This window comes from Oryctolagus cuniculus, chromosome 21 (genome assembly GCF_051225735.1).
Source record: "Oryctolagus cuniculus isolate XC-2025 breed Fujian yellow rabbit chromosome 21, ASM5122573v1, whole genome shotgun sequence".
Classification (NCBI taxonomy): domain Eukaryota; kingdom Metazoa; phylum Chordata; class Mammalia; order Lagomorpha; family Leporidae; genus Oryctolagus; species Oryctolagus cuniculus.
This window is the reverse complement of record NC_142887.1, coordinates 33,692,957-33,716,321: the sequence shown is the minus strand read 5'-3', so window position 1 is coordinate 33,716,321 and position 23,365 is coordinate 33,692,957. Positions and strand designations below refer to the sequence as shown.

General features: G+C 49.6%; 1 long non-coding RNA gene across 11 annotated transcripts in view; it reads right to left on the bottom strand.

Moving 5' to 3' along the window:
• Nucleotides 1-23,365, bottom strand: part of LOC149119914 (uncharacterized) — a 168,681-nt gene that overhangs the window by 138,968 nt on the left and 6,348 nt on the right. The window contains exons 2-4 of one of the 11 annotated variants that reach the window (XR_016227416.1): nucleotides 21,761-21,951; nucleotides 20,872-20,997; nucleotides 16,952-17,176 (exon numbers count right to left, since the gene is read on the bottom strand). The exons of 7 other annotated variants lie outside the window; for them this stretch is intronic. This is a non-coding gene — a long non-coding RNA (uncharacterized LOC149119914). Of the gene's footprint in view, nucleotides 1-16,951; nucleotides 17,177-19,237; nucleotides 19,909-20,871; nucleotides 20,998-21,760; nucleotides 21,952-23,365 lie in introns of those variants that run through there. 3 more of the 11 variants (XR_016227409.1, XR_016227420.1, XR_016227415.1) reach the window with 3 other exon arrangements.

Genomic DNA, 23,365 nt, shown 5'->3' with positions numbered 1-23,365 from the left:
CACCACCCCCACCCACCTCCAGAACTTTTCCTGTGAAACAAACTCTGGACCCACTCAACACCAGCTCCCCGCTCCCCTGGCCACTGTTACCCCCTCTGTCACCTTTATGAAGCTGGTGGCTCAAGCCCCTCGTACAAATGGAAGCATGCACGGTTTGTCCATTGAAAGTGCTGCGTGTATATCACTGATGGGAGCCACCTGTGGTGATTTTAACCAGCTGGTGTGTGGCTGGTGTAGCTTAGGTGAAACCATTAGCCACCAGCAAATGAATGGATCTCCAGTGACACCTCTAGTGCCACTCTTCACATTTGCATTGCAGCTCGGAGAAGGTTGTGAAGTCAGCTCAGGCTGGTTGCAACCAGAAAAGTAGGGCTCTGGCAGCAAGGGCTGCTTCACGGGATGTGGCTCCAGTTGTCTAAATACATAGAGGGGCTGGGATGTGGGTTTATTACTGGCTGTTGGTTTTGTGTTGGTTGGTTGGCTCTTGATTTTGACGGGACACTCCTGTCTGCTGGTTCACTCCCTGCATGCCCACAACAGCTGGGGCTGGGCCAGGGCCAAAGCAGGGAAGCAGGAAACTTAATCCAGGTCTCCCATGTGGGTGGAAGGCACCCAATTTTCTTTTTTTAATACTAAGATTTATTTATTTGACTTGAAAGTCACAGTTACAGAGAGAGGAGGAGATGTAGAGAGAGAGGGAGAGAGAAAGAGAGAGGTCTTTCATCCACTGGTTCACTCCCCAGATGGCCGCAATGGCCAGAGCTGTGCCGATCTGAAGCCAGGAGCCAAGAGCTTCTTCCAGGTCTCCCAAGCGGGTGCAGGGGCCCAAGGACTTGGGCCATCTTCTACTGCTTTCCCAGGCCTTAGCAGCAAGCTGGATTGGAAGTGGAGCAGCCAGCTCTCAAACCGGTGCCCATATGGGATGCCGGCACCACAGGCATCAGCTTTACCACAGCACAGCACAGCCCCCCCCCCAATTTTCTTTTAAAAATATTTTTATTTATTTGAAAAGCAGAGTAACAGAGAGAAAAACAAAGTGAGATTTTTCCACCTGCTGCTTCACTTCCCAAATGGCTGCAACAGCCAGGACTGGGCTAGGTCAAAGCCAGGAACTAGGAACTCTATCTGGACAGGTCTCCAACAGGGTGGCAGGGGCCCAAGCACTTGGACCATCTTCTGCTGCTTTTCCAGGCACGTTAGCGGGGAGCTGGATAAGAAGTGAAGCAGCCGGTTCTCGATCCAGAGCTCACATGAGATGTCAGTGTCACAGGTAGGTGGTAAACCCCTGTGCCATAACAGTGACCCCAGCACCCAGTGTCTTTAGCCATCTTCACTGGCAGGAAGCTGAAATCAGGAGCCAGACAGAGCCAGGTGTTGAATCCAGGTTTTCCAATGGGGGAGGCAGGTGTCTGCCCCACTGAGCTAAACCCCTGCCTCCTAACTGGGAATATCCCAGAGGAAAAACTTTTGCAGAACACTGTCCTGGGACATGCTGGCTCAGTTACCCTTAAGAGTCCAAACTGGTTGTCATCCATTCTTGCATGAGCAAAAAGTTCACGGGAAAATGCAATTAAAAGGTAAGTTTAAGCCAGCACCGTGGCTCACTAGGCTAATCCTCCACCTGCGGTGCCAGTACTCCGGGTTCTAGTCTCGGTTGGGGCACTGGTTCTATCCCGGTTGCTCTCTTCCAGTCCAGCTCTCTGCTGTGGTCCGGGAGTGCAGTGGAGGATGGCCCAAGTGCTTGGGCCCTGCACCCGCCGGGGAGACCAGGAGGAAGCACCTGGCTCCTGGCTTTGGATCAGCACAGCGCACCAGCTGTGGCAGCTATTTGTGGGTGAACCAACGGAAGGCAGATTTCTCTCTCTCATTGTCTAACTCTGCCACTCTGCTTGTCAAAAAAGAAAAAAAAAAGGTAAATTTGTTTTGGCATACACACACACACCCAAAAAAAAAATCACTGAAGCCCAAGCGGTTTTTCCTATGAAGCTTTTTTCATGAATTTTGTGAGGCTTCCTTGGGTGAACGAGTTTCAGGGTGGTTTTGTTGTTGTTTTTGGCACCAAAATAAACTTACCTTTGAATTTCACTTTCCAAGGACTTTCTGAAGTGCCCTTGTATTTTACCGTTGACTGATCTGGAGTGCATCCTTGAGACCCCCACCACTTGAGGTTCTGTCTGTCCCCGTCCACTCAGGGCAATGCTGTCCCAAAGGCTCATCCGTCCCTTTGAAGCTCTCCCCAGCCCCCACACCCAGAATGAGTTCTGTGCATCCCACATGCCCCTAGTGGGGCAGCCATCCCAGATATCCCCTGGCTCATGTCCAGCCATGACCACTGGATTCTGTAACAGACAAACTCCCTGTTAACCACATGTGGGTCCTGAGGACCAAAAGGAAAGTCAGAACCCATGGGCTGATGGGACTGTGCTTGGATCCCTGTGTCCCACAAACCCTGACTGAGGGCCAGGCATTGCATCCTGGAGGATTTGCGGTCATCAGCGAGATGGGCAAGGCACTGACCAGTAACAGTGTGTGGGTGCCCTCAGAGACATCCTATGGGGCACGGGGAGAGTTTCCAGGAGGCTCGTGACCCAGCCCCCCCCCCAGTGCAGTGCTGGCCCACTCCTGACTCTGACCTTAGCCTTGGAGTCTGTGGCAGGGTTGCCCCCAGAGGTCTGTGCTGAAGCTGCTTCCCACACTTGCACCCCCATGGGGGTGTGATACCACTGCCCACAGCATGGGAGCCATGATCCCTGCCTCCCCACACCTCTCAAGGCCAGGACAAGCCCCAGTCTTGGGGAGAAGAAGGGGCCGGCCCTAAACAGCACTGCTGGCTGCTCTGATGCCCCTGTGCTTGCCTGCCATGGCATCTCGGGCAGACGTGACCACCATAAGCCAGATCCTCCCTTGGTTGAAAACAGAACCGAGTCTGGCTGGGTCCTGGACACCCTCCGGGGCCAGACCAGTCCTCCCCAGGCTGGTGCAGCCACAGCTCTGGCAGCCCAGATCCCTCACCCCCCTGGCGCAAGCTGTGCCAAGGGCTAGATCCAGACCCACACAGAGGAATACGGGTCTTGAGCCTCTGCGCAGGGTCCCTGCCACCTCACCAGAGCCTTCCAGGTCCCTCTGGCACTCCTCTCCTGTGGTAGAGTGGCACCCTTACCTTCTGCCCTGCTCCCCTGTCACAGCAGCCCCTGCCAATCAGCCCCACCTGCCAATCAGCCCCACCCCACAGGCCCAAGCTTCCTGCTAATGCAGACCTCTGGGGGCAGGGGTGATGGATCAAGTAGTTGGGGTTCTGTTGTCCATTTAGGAGACCTGGATTGAGCTCTGGGTGCTGTTGCAGGCATGAACCAGCAGGTGAGAGCTCTCTCCCTCTCTCGCTCCATCTGCCTCTCAGATAAAGAAATCAATAATAACAGAGGTTGCAGAACTCGAAGGTAATTTACCTGGTACCGCAAAGCGCATGTTGTTGATCCAAACGTATCTCATTGCTTTCGGGGAACTGTGACCCCAGATGAGGGTTGCTTTCCCCCAGTGGAAAATTTCTGTTGGAAACCGAAGTTTCTGATGCCTACAGTGTGGAGCCTCCTAACATGAAAGGCCTGACCGGGGTCTGGCATCGCAGCGTCACAGAGACGGGGGAGCTGTGTCCGCGCTGCCCGAGAGGATGCGTGATTGACAGAGCTGGCTGGCCCAGCTTCACGCTCATGCAGCGAGACCCTGGGGAGCGAGGGGCCGCCTTGCTCAGCTGTGTGTGTAGAAGGGCGATGCTGGTGGGGGGGCCTCTGTGCTCCTTCAGTTCTGGCCGATTCTAGGACGACTTTCTCAGGTATAAGTCAAGGATGAGGCCGGCGCCGCGGCTCACTAGGCTAATCCTCCACCTACGGCGCCGGCACACCAGGTTCTAGTCCCGGTCGGGGTGCCGGATTCTGTCCCAGTTGCCCCTCTTCCAGGCCAGCTCTCTGCTGTGGCCAGGGAGTGCAGTGGAGGATGGCCCAAGTGCTTGGGCTCTGCACCCCATGGGAGACCAGGAGAAGCACCTGGCTCCTGCCTTCGGATCAGCGTGGTGCGCCGGCCACAGCGCGCCAGCCGCGATGGCCATTGGAGGGTGAACCAATGGCAAAGGAAGACCTTTCTCTCTGTCTCTCTCACTGTCCACTCTGCCTGTCAAAAAAAAAAAGTCAAGGCTGACCCTCCCCACCCCACCCCCCGCAGAGCCTGACTGGGCCTGGGGGGGGGGGGGGGAACAGGACTCCAGGAGACACACAGTGACCCAAGCAGCCTCATCCAACTTCCCCTGGGCCCTGCCAGGACCCCTCGCCCCCAGGGAAGAAGAGACCGCAACCCTCAGTGCCACCCTAATCCCTCTGACAGCAGTTGACTGTGGCCTAAACCTGGGTCTGGCCTGCAAAGAGCTAAAAGCACAAACCCCAGAGACATCTGTGGCGCCCTTGTGTGTGAGACCACCTGCAGAGGGTGAGCCAAGGTCTCCAGGTGCCCATCTCAGGAGCCACCATGACACACACACATGCACAGGCCACACGCGGTATGCATGGCCCTGGCCTAAACCCCACCCCTCCTGCACCCCAGCGGTCCCAGACAGCTGGTGCCTTCAACCAGAGCAGGATCTCCGTGTTTAAGTCAGAATGTGAGCATTAAAAGCAAACACAGCACACGACAAATAAAACTTCGTGTTGACCTCTCTGCTATCGGACGGAAAAGCCCAAGACCTTAGCAGGCTCCCAGGCCCCCTGGACCACTCTCCCCGCTCTTCCTCCAAGCTACAGGTCCCTTTGGTCACAGAACATTCCTGCAGTGCGTGCCTTTTCAGCACCTGGACTGCCCGGCTCTCGTCTGCCCCCTGCAGGCTCTTCTGGGGTATGGCATCCCCCAGAAAGCCCAGGCTCAGGGGCAGTGCCCTCCGCGGCCTGCCCAGCTCTCCTAGCATAGCGTTCACCTAACAGAGTAGGAGTTTCCTTCATTGTTCAGTTTCTGTAGCCTCACAACGTACAGGCCTCCCCCACCCAGGGCAAGGGGCACGGTCCCCACATTCTTAGCTATTTGTCCTGTGTCCCTTAAGGGAAAAAATACTCAGCTTCCCACTTCCACCATATGCAATGATGGATTTTCAGACACATGCTAATAACAAAGCCAAAGAAATAGAAATGAATGGAATTTTTAAGTTTGTCTTTAAATATTTGTATTTTATTTGAAAGGCAGAGAGAGGGAGGGAGCTTCCATTTACTGGTTCACACCCAAATCCTGCCACCCCACCCCACCAATAGCTGGGGCTGAGCCAGACCAAAGCCAGGATTCCACAACGCAATCCCAGTCTCTCACGTGGATGGCAGGAACCCAATCACTTGAGCCACCACCTGCTGTCTCCCGGGGTGCACATTAAGAGGAAGCTGGATTGGAAATAAAGGAGCCAGGATTTGAACACCATGCTCCCACATACAGAAGGCAGACAGCATAACTGCTGCCCCAAATGCCATCCCCCCAACAAAAGGGATTTTAAAAGTGCATTCATAAACCCAAGGTGAGGGGACCTTAGCAACGTACAGGTGCAGAGAGAGAGAAATCCACTACGTCCAGCTGCCTAGGAGAGGCACTTCTTACAGCTGTGTCGACATCACTGGGGACATGGACAGCCGAAGAAATTCCTCAGGGAGAGACGGACGCCTGGCCCTGTGGCTGGATGCGAGCCCTGTGAGCCATCCCCAGGTGTCCCCACGGGGTCCCTGAAAGCAGCCTCCTGCCCTCCTGGGGGACACCGCTGGCCCTGGGGACCAGTGGTGGAGATAGGTGCACCTGGCCCTGTGTATGTATTGTCCCAGTAGCTGCTTCCTGCTTGCCCCACTGTGGTGTCAGCAGGCCCCGTGCAGCCAGTGCTCCCTCACTTGAACAGATGTTCCCCTGCCCCTGACCCACAGCCGCCACCTCAGTGCCAGCGATGTGCCAATCGTTGGGGACATCTGGAATGTTCTTTTCCTTTCTCTGTGGACCTTCTTTGTGCTCCCACCCTCTCACAAACTATAAACCAAAATAAATCCACTTTTTAAAAAAATGATTTGAAAGAGTTACACAGGGAGAGAAGGAGAGAGCGAGCAAGGACTCCTATCTGCTGGTTCACTCCCCAGTTGGCTGAAATGGCCAGAGTTGCACCTGTCTGAAGCCAGGAGCTTCTTCCAGGTCTCCCACACAGGTGCAGGGGCTGAAGGATTTGGGCCATCTTCTACTGCTTTCTCAACCCACAGCAGAGAGCTGGATCAGAAGTGGAGCAGCCAGGACTCGAACTGCTGCCCACATGGGATGCCGGCACTGCAGGTGTTGGCTTTACCCGATGCACCACAGTGCCGGCCCCAAACCCACTTTCAGATTTATCCAGAGCACCTTTGTCCCCTGCAGTCACCACACGAGCAGGGATGCCACAAGACTGGCAGATTCCCAGCAAAAGCCTTGGAGGCCAGCGGTGAGAGGAAACATTCAAGCTGCTGGAAGAAACCATCCTTGAAACCTGAAGGAGATGGGGCTGGTGCTGTGGTGCAGTAGGATAGCCCTCCACCTGCAGCGCCGGCATCCCATACGGTTCATCTTCTGATCCAGCTCTCTGCTATGACCTGGGAAAGCAGTAGAAGATGGCCCAAGTGCTTGGGTTCCTGCACCCATGTGGGAGACCTGGATAAAGCTCCTGGCTTCAGATCAGCGCAGCTCCAGCCATTGCAGCCATCTGGGGGAGTGAACCAGAAGATGGAAGACCTCTCTCTCCATCTCTAACTTTACCTCTCAAATAAAATCTTAAAACACTGAAGGAGAGGCACGGGACTTGTGATGCGGTGAGTTAAGCTGTCACTTGGGTGACCAGCTCAAGTCCTGGCCGCTTCACTTCTGATCCAGCCTCAGGCTAAAGCCTTGAAGCAGGCAGCATATGATGGCTTCAGTGTTTGGGCCCCCACTGCCCATGGGGGAGACCCAGACTGAGCTCCTGGCTACAACCTGGCCCAGCCCTGGCTGTTGTGCACATCTGAGGAGTGAACTAGCAGGTGGAAGGTACTTTCTCCCTCTCCCTCTCTTCTACCTTTCACGTACCTAAAAATAACCTGTACAGACGGACGGGGGCTGCTGCTGCCTTCCGATCGCTACAGCTCCAGATCATGTGACACGAGCACTGATGGACTGACAAGTCTTTTGTCTTCAGTCTCCCTTAAAGAAGCTGTGAGCAGCTAAAGGGGCATTCTAAAATCTGGAGGACAGACTCACTAAAATACACATGACTTCAAAGTCTGTTTTGTGAAAATTTTGAAATGTTCAGCTTTCCTCTGAAGTGCCTTAAGTAGATGCCACTGTCATGATTTTTAAATTACATGTTTCTAAAAATTTGAGAGGCAGAGCTACAGAGAGAGGGAGAGGGAGAGGCAGAGACAGAAAGGTCTTCCATCTGCTGCTTCAACTCCCCAGGTGGCCACAACAGCCAGAGCTGGGCCAATCTGAAGTCAGGAGCCAAGAGCTTCCTCCAGGTCTCCAACATGGCTGCAGGGGCTTGAGCACCTGGGCCATCTTCCACTGCCTTTCCAAACCATTAGCAGTGAGCTGGATCAGAAATGGAACAGCTGGGACTCAAACCAGCACCCATATGGGATGCCGACCCTGTAGATGGCAGCTAAAATAAATAACTTATTTTCAAAAAACACTACCAGAAAAACTGGTTAATGGAAACACAATATAAAATGAATTCTGATACTAATAGCAAAGTATGTGGTGTGGAGCAAGTTTTTACTTTTTACTATGAGGCTATAATCGGCTCAAAATACATTGCTCTAGGCCGGCGCCGCGGCTCACTAGGCTAATCCTCCACCTAGCGGCGCCGGCACACCGGGTTCTATTCCCGGTCGGGGCGCCGGATTCTGTCCCGGTTGCCCCTCTTCCAGGCCAGCCCTCTGCTGTGGCCCGGGAGTGCAGTGGAGGATGGCCCAGGTGCTTGGGCCCTGCACCCCATGGGAGACCAGGAAAAGCACCTGGCTCCTGGCTCCTGCCATCGGATCAGCGCGGTGCGCCGGCCGCAGCGCGCCGGCCGCGGCGGCCATTGGAGGGTGAACCAACGGCAAAAGGAAGACCTTTCTCTCTGTCTCTCTCTCTCACTGTCCACTCTGCCTATCAAAAAAAAAAATACATTGCTCTAACAAATTCCATGCAAGTCTTGTGATAATCATAAATGGAAACCTATAGTAGATACAAAAACCATAAGGATAATAAAGTATATCACTACAAAAAAAATCAAATCACAAAGATATCAAGGGGCCGGTGCTGTGGCACAGTGGGTTAACACCCTGGCCTGAAGCGCCAGCATCCCCTATGGGCGCCAGTTCTAGTCCTGGCTGCTCCTCTTCCGATCCAGCTCTCTGTTATAGCCTGGGAAAGTAGAAGATGGCCCAAGTCCTTGGGCCCCTGCACCCGCGTGGGAGACCCAGAAGAGGCTCCTGGCTCTGGATCAGCACAGCTCCAGCCATTGTGGCCAATTGGGGAGTGAACCATCAGATCAAAGACCTCTCTCTGCCTCTCCTGACTTTTTTAAATTTGACAGAGTTAGACAGTGAGAGAGAGAGAGACAAAGTTCTTCCTTCCATTGGTTCACCCCTCAAATGGCCACTACGGCCAGAGTTACGCCGATCTGAAGCCAGGAGCCAGGTCCTTCCTCCTGATCTCCCATGTGGGTGCAGGAGCCCAAGCACCTGGGCCATCCTCCACTGCCTTCCCAGGCTACAACAGAGAACAGGACTGGAAGAAGAGCATCCAGGACTAGAACCTGGCACCCATGTGGGATGCTGGTGCCACAGGTGGAGGATTAACCAAGTGAGCCATGGCACTGGCCCCTGTGTAACTGACTTTCAAATAAATCTTTAAAAAAGATATCAGTAAAGATGACAAACTACAAGATAGATTTAACTAAATGAAAATACAGCAGTTGGGTGGAGCCAAGATGGCGGAATAGTGAGGGCACGCACTGATAGTCTGGGAAAATTTAGCTTAATAAAAGTGGAGTTATGGTAGCCTCAGAAAAAGGATCAGGAAAAAATTGCAGAGGAAACTCTTCCGGATCTAGTGGCTGTGACTCGGAGGACCTACTGGGAGAACAAGGTTGCCCACCGCGTGGAAGCCAAGCCACGGGAGCTGCAGGGTCTGCACGCCAGTGCAGGAAGGGGAGTGGATGTCACACAGACACCAGCGGGGAGAGCAGGGACACCCAGGGCTCCGAGTCCACACATTGGCGCTGGAAGGGGAGGTGAGCTCACTAACCCAAGACGTTGGTGGGGAAACGGCGGTCAGAATCTAAAAGGGAACAGGAAAGTTCACCAGACTGACTACAGGAGAGAAGGAAAAAAGGTGGGGGGGGGGGTACTGGTACAGACGAGTTTCTCTCTCCGCGAACCTTGCAAAGGCGAGCAAGAGACAAAGAGCAGGCCCCCACTCTGGATTTACATAACAACAGGGGAGAGCTAAGGAACTGAGTCACTACAGTTCAGTAGCCTAGGCAACCCAGTGGGAGTCCAGAGGAGAAACAGCCTGCACAGACTCTTTGGGTAGAAGCCAGAGATCGGAAGCTAAATACCATCAACTCTGCACAGCCGTGCGGTGCGGTATTACTTACCTCCTGAATAAATAAATAAAATAAAATAAAATAAATAAATAAATAAAGAGAGAGAGATTTACCACGCATAACCTGAGGGTGTCACCTTTGCACACCCGTAACCCGGAAGAACCAAGCAGAGCTCTCAGGCCACTCCCATCTCAAGCCTCCAAGGCTCCTCCAACAGCAGGCAGTCCACTTAACACAGACATAGTATAAAAAAAAAAAACGCACAGTGACGAAAGAAGAATTAACTATGCCAAGCAACAAACACAAAAATCGAGGGAACAAGATAAATGAAGACACTATGACACCTCCAAATAAACAAAACACCCCAAGCCAAGATTATGAAGATGATGAGATAGAAGAAATGCAAGATACAGATTTCAAAAATTTATGATAAGAACATTTAGAAGTTTTCAAAAGCAAATCCTTGAACTACAGAAATCCTTATTGGACAAGATGGAAAATCTCTCTCATGAAAATGAAATTTTAAGGAAGAATCAAAATGAAACACAGAAACTAGTAGAACAGTAAAGTGTGATAGTGAAGAGAAATCAAAATGAAATGAAGAGCTCAATAGATCAAATGACAAACACATTAGAGAGCCTTAAAAACAGAATGGGTGAAGCAGAAGAGAGAATATCGGACTTAGAAGACAGAGCATAGGAAAACATACAGTCAAACCAAAGAAAAGAAGAGGAAATTAGAAGTCTAAAAAATATTGTTGGGAATCTACAGGATACTATTAAAAAAACCAACATTCGAGTTCTAGGAGTTCCTGAAGGCATGGAGAGAGAGGAAGGATTAGAAGGCCTTTTTAGTGAGATACTAGCAGAGAACTTTCTAGGTTTGGAGAAGGACAGATATATCCTAGTACAGGAAGCTCGTAGAACCCCCAATAAACATGACCAAAAGAGATCCTCACCACGACACGTGGTAATTAAACTTACCACAGTGAAACATAAAGAAAAGATCCTAAAATGTGCAAGAGAGAAATGTCAGATTACTCTCAGAAGATCTCCAATTAGACTCACAGCAGACTTCTCATCAGAAACACTACAGGCTAGGAGGGAATGGCGAGACATAGCAGAGGTGCTAAGAGAGAAAAATTGCCAGCCCAGAATATTATATCCTGCCAAGCTCTCGTTTGTGAATGAAGGTGAAATAAAGACCTTTCATAGCAAACAGAAATTGAAAGACTTTGCCGCCACTCGTCCGGCCCTGCAAAAGATACTTAAAGATGTGCTACACTCAGAAACACAGAAACATGGCCATCAATATGAAAGAAGGTAAAGGAAGAAAAACCACCAGTAAAAGAGCATGGGAAGCTCAAAGCATGTACTAGAAAATATCTCCAAGAAAATGGCAGGGCAAAGTCACTATGTATCAATAGTCACATTAAACATTAATGGTCTTAACTCTTCAGTTAAAAGACACCTATTGGCTGACTGGCTTAAGGAACAAAACCCAACTATTTCTTGCCTATAAGAAACACATCTCTCTAACAAAGATGCATGCAGACTGCAAGTGAAAGGTTGGAAAAAGATATTCCATGCCAACAGAAACCAAAAAAAAGGCAGGTGTAGCCCTATTAATATCAGACAAAATAAACTTTAATACAAAAACTGTTAAGAGAGACAAAGAGGGACACTATATAATGATTAAGGGTTCAATTCAACAGGAAGATGTAACTATTATAAATGTATATGCACCTAATTACAGGGCACCGGTCTATTCAAAAGATATGTTAAGGGACTTTAAGGGAGATTTACATTCCAATACAATAGTACTGGGGGACTTCAATACTCCACTCTCAGAAAAAGACAGATCAACTGGACAGAAGATCAATAAGGAAACAGCAGATTTAATTGACGCTTTTGCCCAAAAGAATCTAACAGATATCTACAGAACTTTCAACCCTACATCAAAAGACTTCACATTCTTCTCAGCAGTGCATGGAACCTTCTCTAGGATTGATCACATACTAGGCCATAAAGCAAGTCTCAGCAAATACAAAAGAATTAGATCATATCATGCAGCTTCTCAGACCACAGTGGAATGAAGCTGGAAATTAGCAACTCAGGAAACCCTAGAAAGTATGCAAACACATGGAGACTGAACAACATGCTCCTGAATGAACACTGGGTCATTCAAGAAATCAAAAGAGAAATCAAAAACTTTCTTGAAGTAAATGAGGATAATAGCACAACATATCAAAACTTATGGGATACAGCAAAAGCAGTATTGAGAGGCAAGTTTATAGCAATAGGTGCCTATATCAAGAAATTGGAAAGGTACCAAATAAATGAGCTTTCAGTGCATCTCAAGGACCTAGAAAAACTGCAGCAAACCAGACTCAAATCTATTAGGAGAAGAGAAATAATTAAAATCAGAGAATAAATTAACAGGATTGAATCCAAAAAAGCATTACAAAAAATCAGCCAAGTGAGAAGCTAGTTTTTTGAAAAAATAAACAAAATTGACACCCCATTGGCCCAACTAACTAAAAAAAGGAGAAAAGACCCAAATCAATAAAATCAGAGATGAAAAAGGAAATGTAACAACAGACACCACAGAAATAAAAAGAATCATCAGAAATTACTACAAGGACTTGTATGCCAGCAAACAGGAAAATCTATCAGAAATGGATAGATTCCTGGACACATGCAATCTACCTAAATTGAACCAGGAAGACATAGAAAACCTAATAGACCCATAACTGAAACAGAAATTGAAACAGTAATAAAGGCCCTCACAACAAAGAAAAGCCCAGGACCAGATGGATTCACTGCTGAATTCTACCAGACATTTAAAGAAGAACTAATCCCATTTCTTCTCAAACTATTCAGAATAATTGAAAAAGAGGGAATCCTCCCAAATTCTTTCTATGAAGCCAGCATCACCTTAATCCCTAAGCCAGAGAAAGATGCAGCACTGAAAGAAAATTATAGACCAATATCCCTGATGAACATAGAAGCAAAAATCATCAATAAAATTCTCGCGAATATAATACAACACATCAGAAAAATCATCCACCCAGACCAAGTGGGATTTATCCCTGGTATGCAGGGATGGTTCAACATTCGCAAATCAATCAATGTGATTCACCATATTAACAGATTGCAAAAGAAAAACCATATGATTATATCAATTGATGCAGTGAAAGCATTCGATAAAATTCAACACCCTTTCATGATGAAAACTCTAAGCAAATTGGGTATAGAAGGAACATTCCTCAATATAAGCAAAGAAATTTATGAAAAACCCACGGCCAGCATCCTATTGAATGGGGAAAAGTTGGAAGCATTTCCACTGAGATCTGGCACCAGACAGGGATGCCCACTTTCACCACTGCTATTTAACATAGTTCTGGAAGTTTTAGCCAGAGCCATCAGACAAGAAAAAGAAATTAAAGGAATACAAATTGAGAAGGAAGAAGTCAAACTATCCCTCTTTGCAGACAATATGATTCTTTACTTAGAGGATCCAAAGAACTCTACTAAGAGACTATTGGAACTCATAGAAGAGTTTGGCAAAGTGGCAGGATATAAAATCAATGCACAAAAATCAACAGCCTTTGTATACACAAGCAATGCCACGGCTGAGAAAGAACTGCTAAGATCAATCCCATTCACAATAGCTACAAAAACAATCAAATACCTTGGAATAAACTTAACCAAGCACGTTAAAGATCTCTACGATGAGAATTACAAAACCTTAAAGAAAGAAATAGAAGAGGATACCAAAAAAGAAAAATCTTCCATGCTCATGGATTGGAAGAATCAACATCATCAAAATGTCCATTCTCCCAAAAGCAATTTATAGATTCAATGCAATTCCAATCAGGATACCAAAGACATTCTTCTCAGATCTAGAAAATATGATGCTGAAATTCATATGGAGGCAAAAGAGGCCTCAAATAGCTAAAGCAATCTTGTACAACAAAAACAAAGCCGGAGGCATCACAATACCAGATTTCAGGACATACTACAGGGCAGTTGTAATCAAAACAGCATGGTACTGGTACAGAAACAGATGGATAGACCAATGGAACAGAATTGAAACACCAGAAATCAACCCAAACATCTACAGCCAACTTATATTTGATCAAGGATCTAAAACCAATTCCTGGAGCAAGGACAGTCTATTCAATAAATGGTGCTGGGAAAACTGGATTTCCACGTGCAGAAGCATGAAGCAAGACCCCTACCTTACACCTTACACAAAAATCCACTCAACATGGATTAAAGACCTAAATCTACGACCTGACACCATCAAGTTATTAGAGAACATTGGAGAAACCCTTCAATATTTGGCACAGGCAAAGAGTTTCTGGAAAAGACCCGGGAGGCACAGGCAGTCAAAGCCAAAATCAACTATTGGGATTGCATCAAATTGAGAAGTTTCTGTACTGCAAGAGAAACAGGAGAGTGAAGAGACAACCGACAGAATGGGAAAAAATATTTGCAAACTATGCAACAGATAAAGGGTTAATAACCAGAATCTACAAAGAGATCAAGAAACTCCACAAAAAAAAAAAAAACACTTAAGAGATGGGCCAAGGACCTCAATAGACATTTTTCAAAAAAGGAAATCCAAATGGCCAACAGGCACATGAAAAAATGTTCAAGATCACTAGCAATCAGGGAAATGTAAATCAAAACCACAATGAGGTTTCACCTCACCCCGGTTAGAATGGCTGACATACAGAAATCTACCAACAACAAATGCTGGCGAGGATGTGGGGAAAAAGGGACACTAACCCACTGTTGGTGGGAATGCAAACTGGTCAAGCCACTATGGAAGTCAGTCTGGAGATTCCTCAGAAACCTGAAGATAACCCTACCGTTCGAGCCAGCCATCCCACTCCTTGGAATTTACCCAAAGGAATTTAATTGGCAAACAAAAAAGCGGTCTGCACCCTAATGTTTATTGCAGCACAATTCACAATAGCCAAGAGCTGGAACCAACCTAAATGCCCATCAACGGTAGACTGGATAAAGAAATTATGGGATATGTACTCTTTAGAATACTATACCACAGTAAGAAACAATGAAATCCAGTCATTTGCAACAATATGGAGGAATCTGGAACACATCATGCTGAGTGAAATAAGCCAGTCCCAAAGGGACAAACACCATATGTTCTCCCTGATCAGTGACAACTGACTGAACACCAAAAAGGAAACCTGTTGAAGTGCAATGGACACTATGAGAAACGGTGACTGGATCAGCATAGCCCTGACTGTTAATGAACAACTTAATACATTATCCCTCTTAATATTTTGTCTGTTCTACTTAATACTACTGGTTTAATTCTGTAATTAATACAGTTATTCTTAAGTGTTGAAATTTAACTGAAATGTCATCGCTGTTAAACATAAGAGTGGGAATAAGAGAGGGAAGAGATGTACAATTTGGGGCATGCTCAAGCTGACTTGCCCCAAATGGTAGAGTTAGAAACATACCAGGGGACTCCAATTCAATCCCATCAAGGTGGCATGTACCAATGCCATCTCACTAGTCCAAGTGATCAATTTCAGTTCACAATTGATCATAATGAAAGGACTAAGAGTCAAAGGGAGCATATAAACAAGTCTAGTACCTGCTAATACTAACCGATAGAATAAATAAAGGGGAGAGTGATCCAACATGGGAAGCGAGATACACAGCAGACACATAGAATGGCAGATGTCCTAAACAGCACTCTGGCCTCAGAATCAGCCCTAAAGGCATTCGGATCCGGCTGAAAAGCCCATGAGAGTATTTCAGGCATGGAAAGCCAAGACACTCTGGCAAAAAAAAAGGACCTAAATGAAAGATCTCTGTGAGTGAGATCCCAGTGGAAAGAACAAGTCTTCAAAGAAGGAGGTACCTTTCTCTGAAGGGAGGAGAGAACCTCCACTTTGACTATGACCTTGTCTAAACAAGATAAGAGTCGGAGAACTCAAAAGGCTTCCATAGCACTGGAAACTCATGACTGAAGCATAGGGAGATTACTGATGCCATAAACAGGAGTGTCAATTTGTAAAGTCAACAACAGGAGTCACTGTGCACTTACTCCTCATGTAGGATCTCTGTCCTTAATGTGTTGTACATTGAGATTTAAGGCTATAACGAGTACTCAAACAGTATTTTTCACTTTGTGTTTCTATGGGGGTGCAAACTGTTGAAATCTTTAATGTATACTAAACTAATCTTCTGTAAAAAAAAAAAATATCAATTCCCAACTTGACTCTCACTGGGATTAAACATGACAATACGTCTGATCTGATTTCATCATCATTTAAAAAATCATCTATTATTTTTCACTTTATGTTTCTGTGTGGGAGCAAACTGTTGAAATCTTTACTTAATGTATCCTAAACTGATCTTCTGTATATTAAGAGAATCAAAAATGAATCTTGATGTGAATGGAAGGGGAGAGGGAGTGGGAGAGGGGAGGGTTGCGGGTGGGAGGGACGTTATGGGGGGAAGCCATTGTAATCCATAAGCTGTACTTTGGAAATTTATATTCATTAAATAAAAGTTAAAAAAAAATACAGCAGTCAAAACTCTGGGTTGACACTCGAGGGCATTGTGGATGGTGTTGTGAAGATGCCCACCCTGCCCTGTGCAGTTTTGTTCAGTGTCTTGCAAACAACCCAGATGCCCATCAGTGGGCAAATGGAAACAGAAAATGTGGTTTAGACTCAAAGTGCAATAATCAGCCTTTAAAGGGGGATCCTGTTATTTGTGACATGAATGAACCCAGACGATCATATTAAAGATTTATTTGAAAGGCAGTTACAGAGAGGCAGAGGCAAGAGAGGTCTTTTATCCACTGGTTCAGTCTCTAGATGGCTGTAACAGCTGGAGCTGCGCTGATCCAAAGCCAAGAGCCTCTTCCAGGTCCCCTATATGGGTGCAGGGGCCCAAGGACTTGGGCCATCTTATCCTGCTTTCCCAGACCACAGCAGAGAGCTGGCTCAGAAGTGGAGCAGCCAAGACTCGAACCAGCATCCATATGGGATGCTGGCACTGCAGGTGGCAGCTTTACCCGCTATGCCACAGCACCGGCCCCAATAGAGGATAGTATTTTAAGTAAAATAAACCAGACACCCAATGGAAGTCACAGAAAACTCACATAAGTGGACCAAACTTGCTCCACTTCCGTGGCTTCCTGGGTTCTATTTCTCCATGTCCTCACCTGTTGGGTAGGGCTTCACTAAGCCATCGACTTGGAGAGCCCAAGACATAGCGGAATTCGTACCGTAGCATCAGCCAACTTAATCTACACCTGCTGCTGTAACAAAAGCCTTTAGAAGGATGATCCGTAACAGAAATCTGAGTTCTGGGGGCTGGGGAGCCCAGTCTAGGCACCAGGAGATGCTGTCTTTGAAGAGTCTGATTCCAAGATGGCACCTTGCCGTGTGCCCCAGAGGAAACCAACACGTCCCCACATGGCAGAAGGGCCCAGATGGGACCCTGTGGTCCTTTTATAAGGTCATCAGTCCCGTTCATGAGTGTTCTTCCTTCATGATTTGATCCTCTCCTAAAGGCAGCCCCTCTTTGGGGGAAAAAAAAAAAACTTGAAAATCAGAGTTACATGGAGAGGGAAGAAACAGAGGTCCTCCATCCACTGGTTCACTCCCCAAGTGGCCACTACAGTCAGAGCTGGTCCAGACTGAAGCCAGGAGCTTCCTCCAGGTCTCCCACATGGGTTCAGGGGCCCACACGCTTGGGCCACCTTCCACTGCTTTCCCCAGGCACATTGACAGGGAGCTGGATTGGAAGTGGAGCAACCAGGACTCAAACTGGCATCCATATATGATGTTGGCTCTATAGACAACAGCTGAAGCCTCCAACACAGCGCCGGCCCCCAAGGCAGCCCCTCTTAAAATGCTTCACATTGGTGATCGACGCACTGAGTTTGGGGGATACCTTCGTACCACGGCACCAGTGGAAGTGGTTCCTTTTGATAACATGATCACAAACATACCCATGTTCACTAAGTGATCCATTCACTGTGGCTCCCTCAGCCGACTGCTTAACCTATTCCTGTTTTAACCTCCAGCCTCATCAGCCCGTTCAGGCTTCCGTACCTGCATTTCCTCTGCTTAGGCTCCTGTTCCATGTCCTGTGACTCCCGGCCTCAGTGTTCAGGCACCGTTCCCGGGCCACCCACGCATACGATGCTACCCCCCCTTCACCCCAGTGACCTTCCACTGCATCCTGTCCCCGTGCCTCTTGTCTGAAGTTGTCCTGCTTCTTGATGTAACTTGCCGATCGCCCGAGTCACCCATCTCAGTACAAGTTCCTAGAAACATGAGAACCACGTGTGTCTTTTCCACCCCTGCCCCCAGCACTCAGCCCAGGGAAGGGCAGAGCCTCAAACACCTTCTGCATAAGTAAACACACTATGCTGACAGCTTTCAAAAAAAAGGGGGGGGGGGGACAGGGCTGGCACTGTGGTGCAGTGGGTTAATGCCCCAGCCTGAAGCGCCAGCATCCATCCCATATGGGTGCCAGTTCTAGTCCCAGCTGCTCCTCTTCCGATCCAGCTCTCTGCTGTGGTCTGGGAAAACAGAAGATGGCCCAAGTCCTTGGGCCCCTGCACCCTTGTGGGAGACCCAGAAGACACTCCTGGCACCCAGAACAGCACAGCTCTGGCTGTTGTGGCCATCTGGAGAGTGAGCCAGCAGATGGAAGACCTCTGTCTCCACTTCTCTCTGTAAAAAACTTATTTGAAAGACAGTTACAAAAAGAGGTAGAGAGGTCTTCCATCCACTGGTTCACTCCCCAGATGTCCACTGATCCAAAGCCAGGAGCCTCTTCCAGGTCTCCCATGTGGGTGCAGGGGCCCAAGAACTTGGGCCATCTTCTGCTGCTATCCCAGGCCATAGCAGAGCTGGATCGGAAGAGGAGTAGCCAGGACCAGAACCGGTACCCATATGGGATGCCAGCACTTTGGGCCAGGGTGTTAACCCACTGCACCAAAACGCTGGCCCCTAAAATAAATCTTAAAAATACCTCAGTTTTACAAGTGAGGAACTTAAGTTTAGCGAGATTAAGTCAACCATTTTTGCGTGCCCACCCACCCAAACAAGTAGGAAAACTGCAGGGAAAAAAAATGAAAAACAGACCAGAGGGACACCTGTATCTAGAGATCCTTCACAAAAAGTCTCATTTGGGGCCGGCGCTGTGGTGCAGTGGGTTAAAGCCCTGGCTTGCAGCATTAACATTCCATATGGGCACCGGTTCAAGTCCCGGCTGTTCCATTTCCAATCCAGCTCTCTGATGTCCTGGGAAAATAGTAGAAGATGCCAAGTCTTTGAATCCCTACATCCACCTGGGAGACCCAGAAGAAGCTCCTGGCTTCAGATCAGCTCAGCTCAGGCCATTGCAGTCATTGGAGAGTGAGCCAGTGGATGGAAGACCTCTCTCTGACTCTACCTCTCTAACCCTTTTTTAAAAAATCCTTCCTTAAAGACTTTTTATTTGAAGTGTCTCATTTGTCCTCATACCAGGCATCTAGAACAGTCTAGGACACAGCAGAGGAACATCTAAGTTCAAGTTGAAGCCTCAAATCCCTGAGACCCGAGTACAGTTGATGTTGTAAGACAGAGACGAGCTTGAGATCATCCTTTATTTTGAAAGTTAAAATATTCTTTATAAGTCAGATCAGCTGGGCCCTGCCTCTCCCATCGTGCCAGAACACCTCCTGCAACAAGGAGCCGGAGTCTCGGCCAGCGACGTGCAAGTAAGGACACTGAACCACGGCACTTCCGCTGGCTGGCTGTGCGCGCACTATTGCACAGTGGAGCTCTGCACGGCTTTCAGCCCTCAGCGCTACGCAGTTTGTGGGTCTCCCCTCCCCCATCTGATCCAATGCTGTCCAGCTTAGCTTAGCCATAGTTTGGCTTCTAAAGCAGCGTTAATCCAGGGTGGTCATCCACATATCCAGAGCATTCAACTAGGATAGGATACTTCAACATTCTTCAGCTCGAGCATTGCCACACACCGTCTTATCTGTAGGAGGGGCAGTTTAGGAGGTCGTGGGAGATGACCACCCCGGGGTGGGAGCACTAGCACAGGGCTGGCAGCAGGAACTCAGGTGGCAGCAGGAGCTCAAGACCACCCCCACCCAGCAGTCTCCAGGGCACAGGCATCACGTGGAGCAGGCTGTTGCTGCCCACACCCACGTTCTGCAGGTGGGCAGTGTGAAGTCTGTAGGACAGATGGGTAATATCGGTGCCCAGAAGTCCACATCTTCAGGTCTCCAGTGGTCTCTGCATGTCACTAAGACAACACAAGTAGTTATTCCCAGGGAGCTGAGGCCAGAGCTCTTAGCTTGGTACAGCTCCATTGCCCCCCCACACCCTAAGACGACCATAGGAGACCATCTCCTCACTTCGAGAGGACTTCAGAGTCAGGTGCTCTCCCATACCTACCATGGATGGTACACACATTACTGGGCCACTGCTACCCACGTGAGCCTCACTTCTGCCACGGAAGCTATGGAGGTCAAGCTTTGGAAAGATCTCTGCACGCTAGGGCTGATCTGTTCCTAGGTGACGAGTTTGGGAAGATGCTCCACCCCCTCTTTGCACCCCTTTTCCCCCAACCGCTAGCTTCCTAGTTGAGCAGAAGGCCTACTGGAGTTTCCACAAGCTCACCATTTGTGACACAGATCAGCTGGGAGAGGGGTGCCTAGCCTAGCCGTGAAGACAGCAGCACTGCACAAATGCTGTGCTAGAGTTTGATTCCCAGCTCTGGTTTCCAACTCCAGAGCTCTGCTCATAGGGTTCCCTGGCTGTCCTGGATTGGGCAGTGTCACCACCCACCCCCAAGTGCATGTCCAACAGGAGTCTTTGAATGGAAATAGGGTCTTGGCAGATGTGATCAGGTCAAGGTGAGGTTAGACTAGAGGGTGGGCTCCTAGTCTGTTGACTGTGGTCCCTTAGAGACACAGACACACAGGGGAAGAAGCCATGTGCAGAGGCAGACTGCCCTGACGTGCCAAGGAGCACAAAGGATCACCAGCAAGCAGCAGGAGGTAGAACATCAAGCAACAACTCCTCCCCCGGAGCTTTTGGGGGGAGCACGGCCACGTCCAAACCTTGACTTCCGACGTCCAGCCTTCACTCACAAGGGAATACATTACCATGTTTTCAGCCACCCAGCTTGGGATCCTACGAAGGGACCCCTGGGAGTCTACTACACAGGCCATTTCGTATTCAAACAACCCTCCCACGTGCTCACCTGGCAGCTGTGTGGCTGGCCCAAGAGACAGCAAAGCTTACGGAGGTAGTCCAGCTTATCAAACCAGGAGAAGAAGGCCACAGGAGTTCCTGGAGATGCACCGTGGTGTGAGCAGGTTTGCTCCTGCTGGGGTGGGGGAGGGGGAAGGAGCCAGGTCGGGTCTGGCTGACCCTGCAGCCTGTGGCTGCCAACATCGGCTCCCCTTTCCCCAGGATCTTCACCACATGGGGCACAGCACTCCATGAGTGAGCAGCTTCCTGCCCTGGAGGCATGGAGACCCTCCCTGGGCATGGAGGAGACAGGACAGGAAGTGGCAACTTCCTGTCAGAGCAGGAGACCATCTCACTCTGCCTTGGAAGACGAGAGCAAGGCAAGAGTCCCCCAGCTCTGGGACCCATGGAGGCTCCGGCCTTGGATTATGTACTGCTAGCCAGGCCGCTGGGCCTTAGCCAGGAGCGAGGCCAGCTGGGCCTTGGCCAGTGTGTGTGTGAGACAAGAAAGGGATGTGAGGTTTCCCAGTGCATCTCCCTGCTAGGTAAAGCCCAGCACCCTCAGCTTTGGCCTTCTGTGAAGATGGGCAAAGATATAGGCTCCTTCAAGCAGCCGCAGCCCTGGGATGCAGCAGGCCTTTGGTCCCTGTCCCTCCACAGGCCACCAGCTGCCCCACCCCACCTGCCACTCCAGGCACTGGGGTTTGTCCACACAATGCTTCTCTGCAGGCCTCTCGTCCCTTCTCCCATGCAGCCCTTTGTCAGAGGGCCGTCCCCACTCCTGCCCACCTCAGGCAGACCTGACCTACACCCAACAGGTGCACATCCACGGAGGCTCCCACCCTGGGGTGACTCCCAACTGCGCCTCTGCCCGCACCTCCCCTCTTCTCTGGCCTTACCTGGGGTGAGCAGCGGGACCACAACTCCCAAGCCATGGCTACTCGATGATCCCAGCTGGAGGCAAGGAGAGGGCCAGGCCTGTGCCATCACTGTCCATCTTCGAGCAGCCCTCATCGAGGGCAGGGTCAGGAAGAGGGAGCTCTCCAGGGATAGGACACAGTTGAGTCCTCAGCACTCAGCACGCTCCACACTGCAAGATACAAGACACCGAGAGGAGGACTGGTCTGTGCATCTCCACCAACCCGAGAACAAGACGGGGGAACCCTCAAGCAATCCCACACCACTCAGCCTCTTCCCATGTCACCCAAGGGCAGCCCAGGCCTCAGCCCGCTGACAGAAACATCCTCACCACCCACTGCTGCTCATGCCTCGAGCAGAGACCCACAGCTCCCTTTCCGCCCAAGAGAAGCCACAGGGGCTTCTTCCAGTCCTGGACACTTGGGGGCTGGCAGGAAGACAGGCATTTCAGCATATCCGCTGTTCCTTAACAGGTCTAAGTGGAGAGAGCTTGTGTCCCCTCCCAACCCCCCCCCAGGGAATTCCCATCAGCACATGCACAGGTTCAGGAGCCAGAGAGAAGGTGCAGACCGTAGCTCAGAGCTCAGCTTGTAAGAGGACAGGGAAGCCACCAAGAATCAAACCAGGCAGGTGGCCCAGGCATGGCCCCAGGAAAGTGGACTGATGGGCGAGGCCCAGCTTCCTTTCCCAGCCAGGAATCCAAGCCTCTCAGCACAATGGCCCTCAGCCCAGGAGTCTGCCAGGTGACAGACCAGGAGCCTAAGTGCATCGATTTGGGAGATTTCTCACAGCGAACAGCCAGGCACAAAGGCTACACTCTACAGCGCTATCTGCAACTGCTTAGGCACTGCCTTCCCACTGCCTGGCCTTAAATGCACGGAGCTAAGGAGCTAAGGTGCACACCCTCGTGGCTGGGGCCGCCTTGCGGTGCAGTGGGCTAAGCTGCCGCCAGCTCGTTCCCCACCTCGGAGTGCTCCAGACCCAGTGCCCTCAGGTCACATTCCATGTGCACAGTTGAGTGAATCACTGGCCACAGGCAACTAAACTCCACTTCCAGCCTCACCCTGCTCCCCGGGAGGTCAGGGGGTGGAGCTCTAGTCCTGTAGCTGGTTGCTCTGGCAACAGCTTTCCCAGTGGCCACACCAGGCTAGACTGAGGTGTGGTTAAAGAGGCTTATTGCCAATAAAGGGTTCTATTCACCTTACTGAGTGACCTCAGCAATGGGGCGGGGGGGGGTGGATGGGTAATAAAAATTTAACAGGTGCTCCTATGCCCTCATCACTTAGGAAACCACAAGGGCTCCAGGGGTTCTGGCCAGGAGGCAGGGATGGAGACCAAAATATCTTCCTTCTATGTTGATGGATTGTGGGGAGCAATCCGGACTGGACTAGGTTACTGGAATTAAGACTTATTCTATGCATCTGCTCCCCCACAATATGGCGCTGGGAGAGAAGAAAACAGCTTCTACACAGCTGCCTCCAGTTCAGCTAATAAACTGTAGGACTTGCTCCTGATTGGAGGAGAGCAGCGTACTCGGCGTGTGGGCAGCCGAGTTAGGATTGGCGGAGGAGGACTATAAAGGAGGA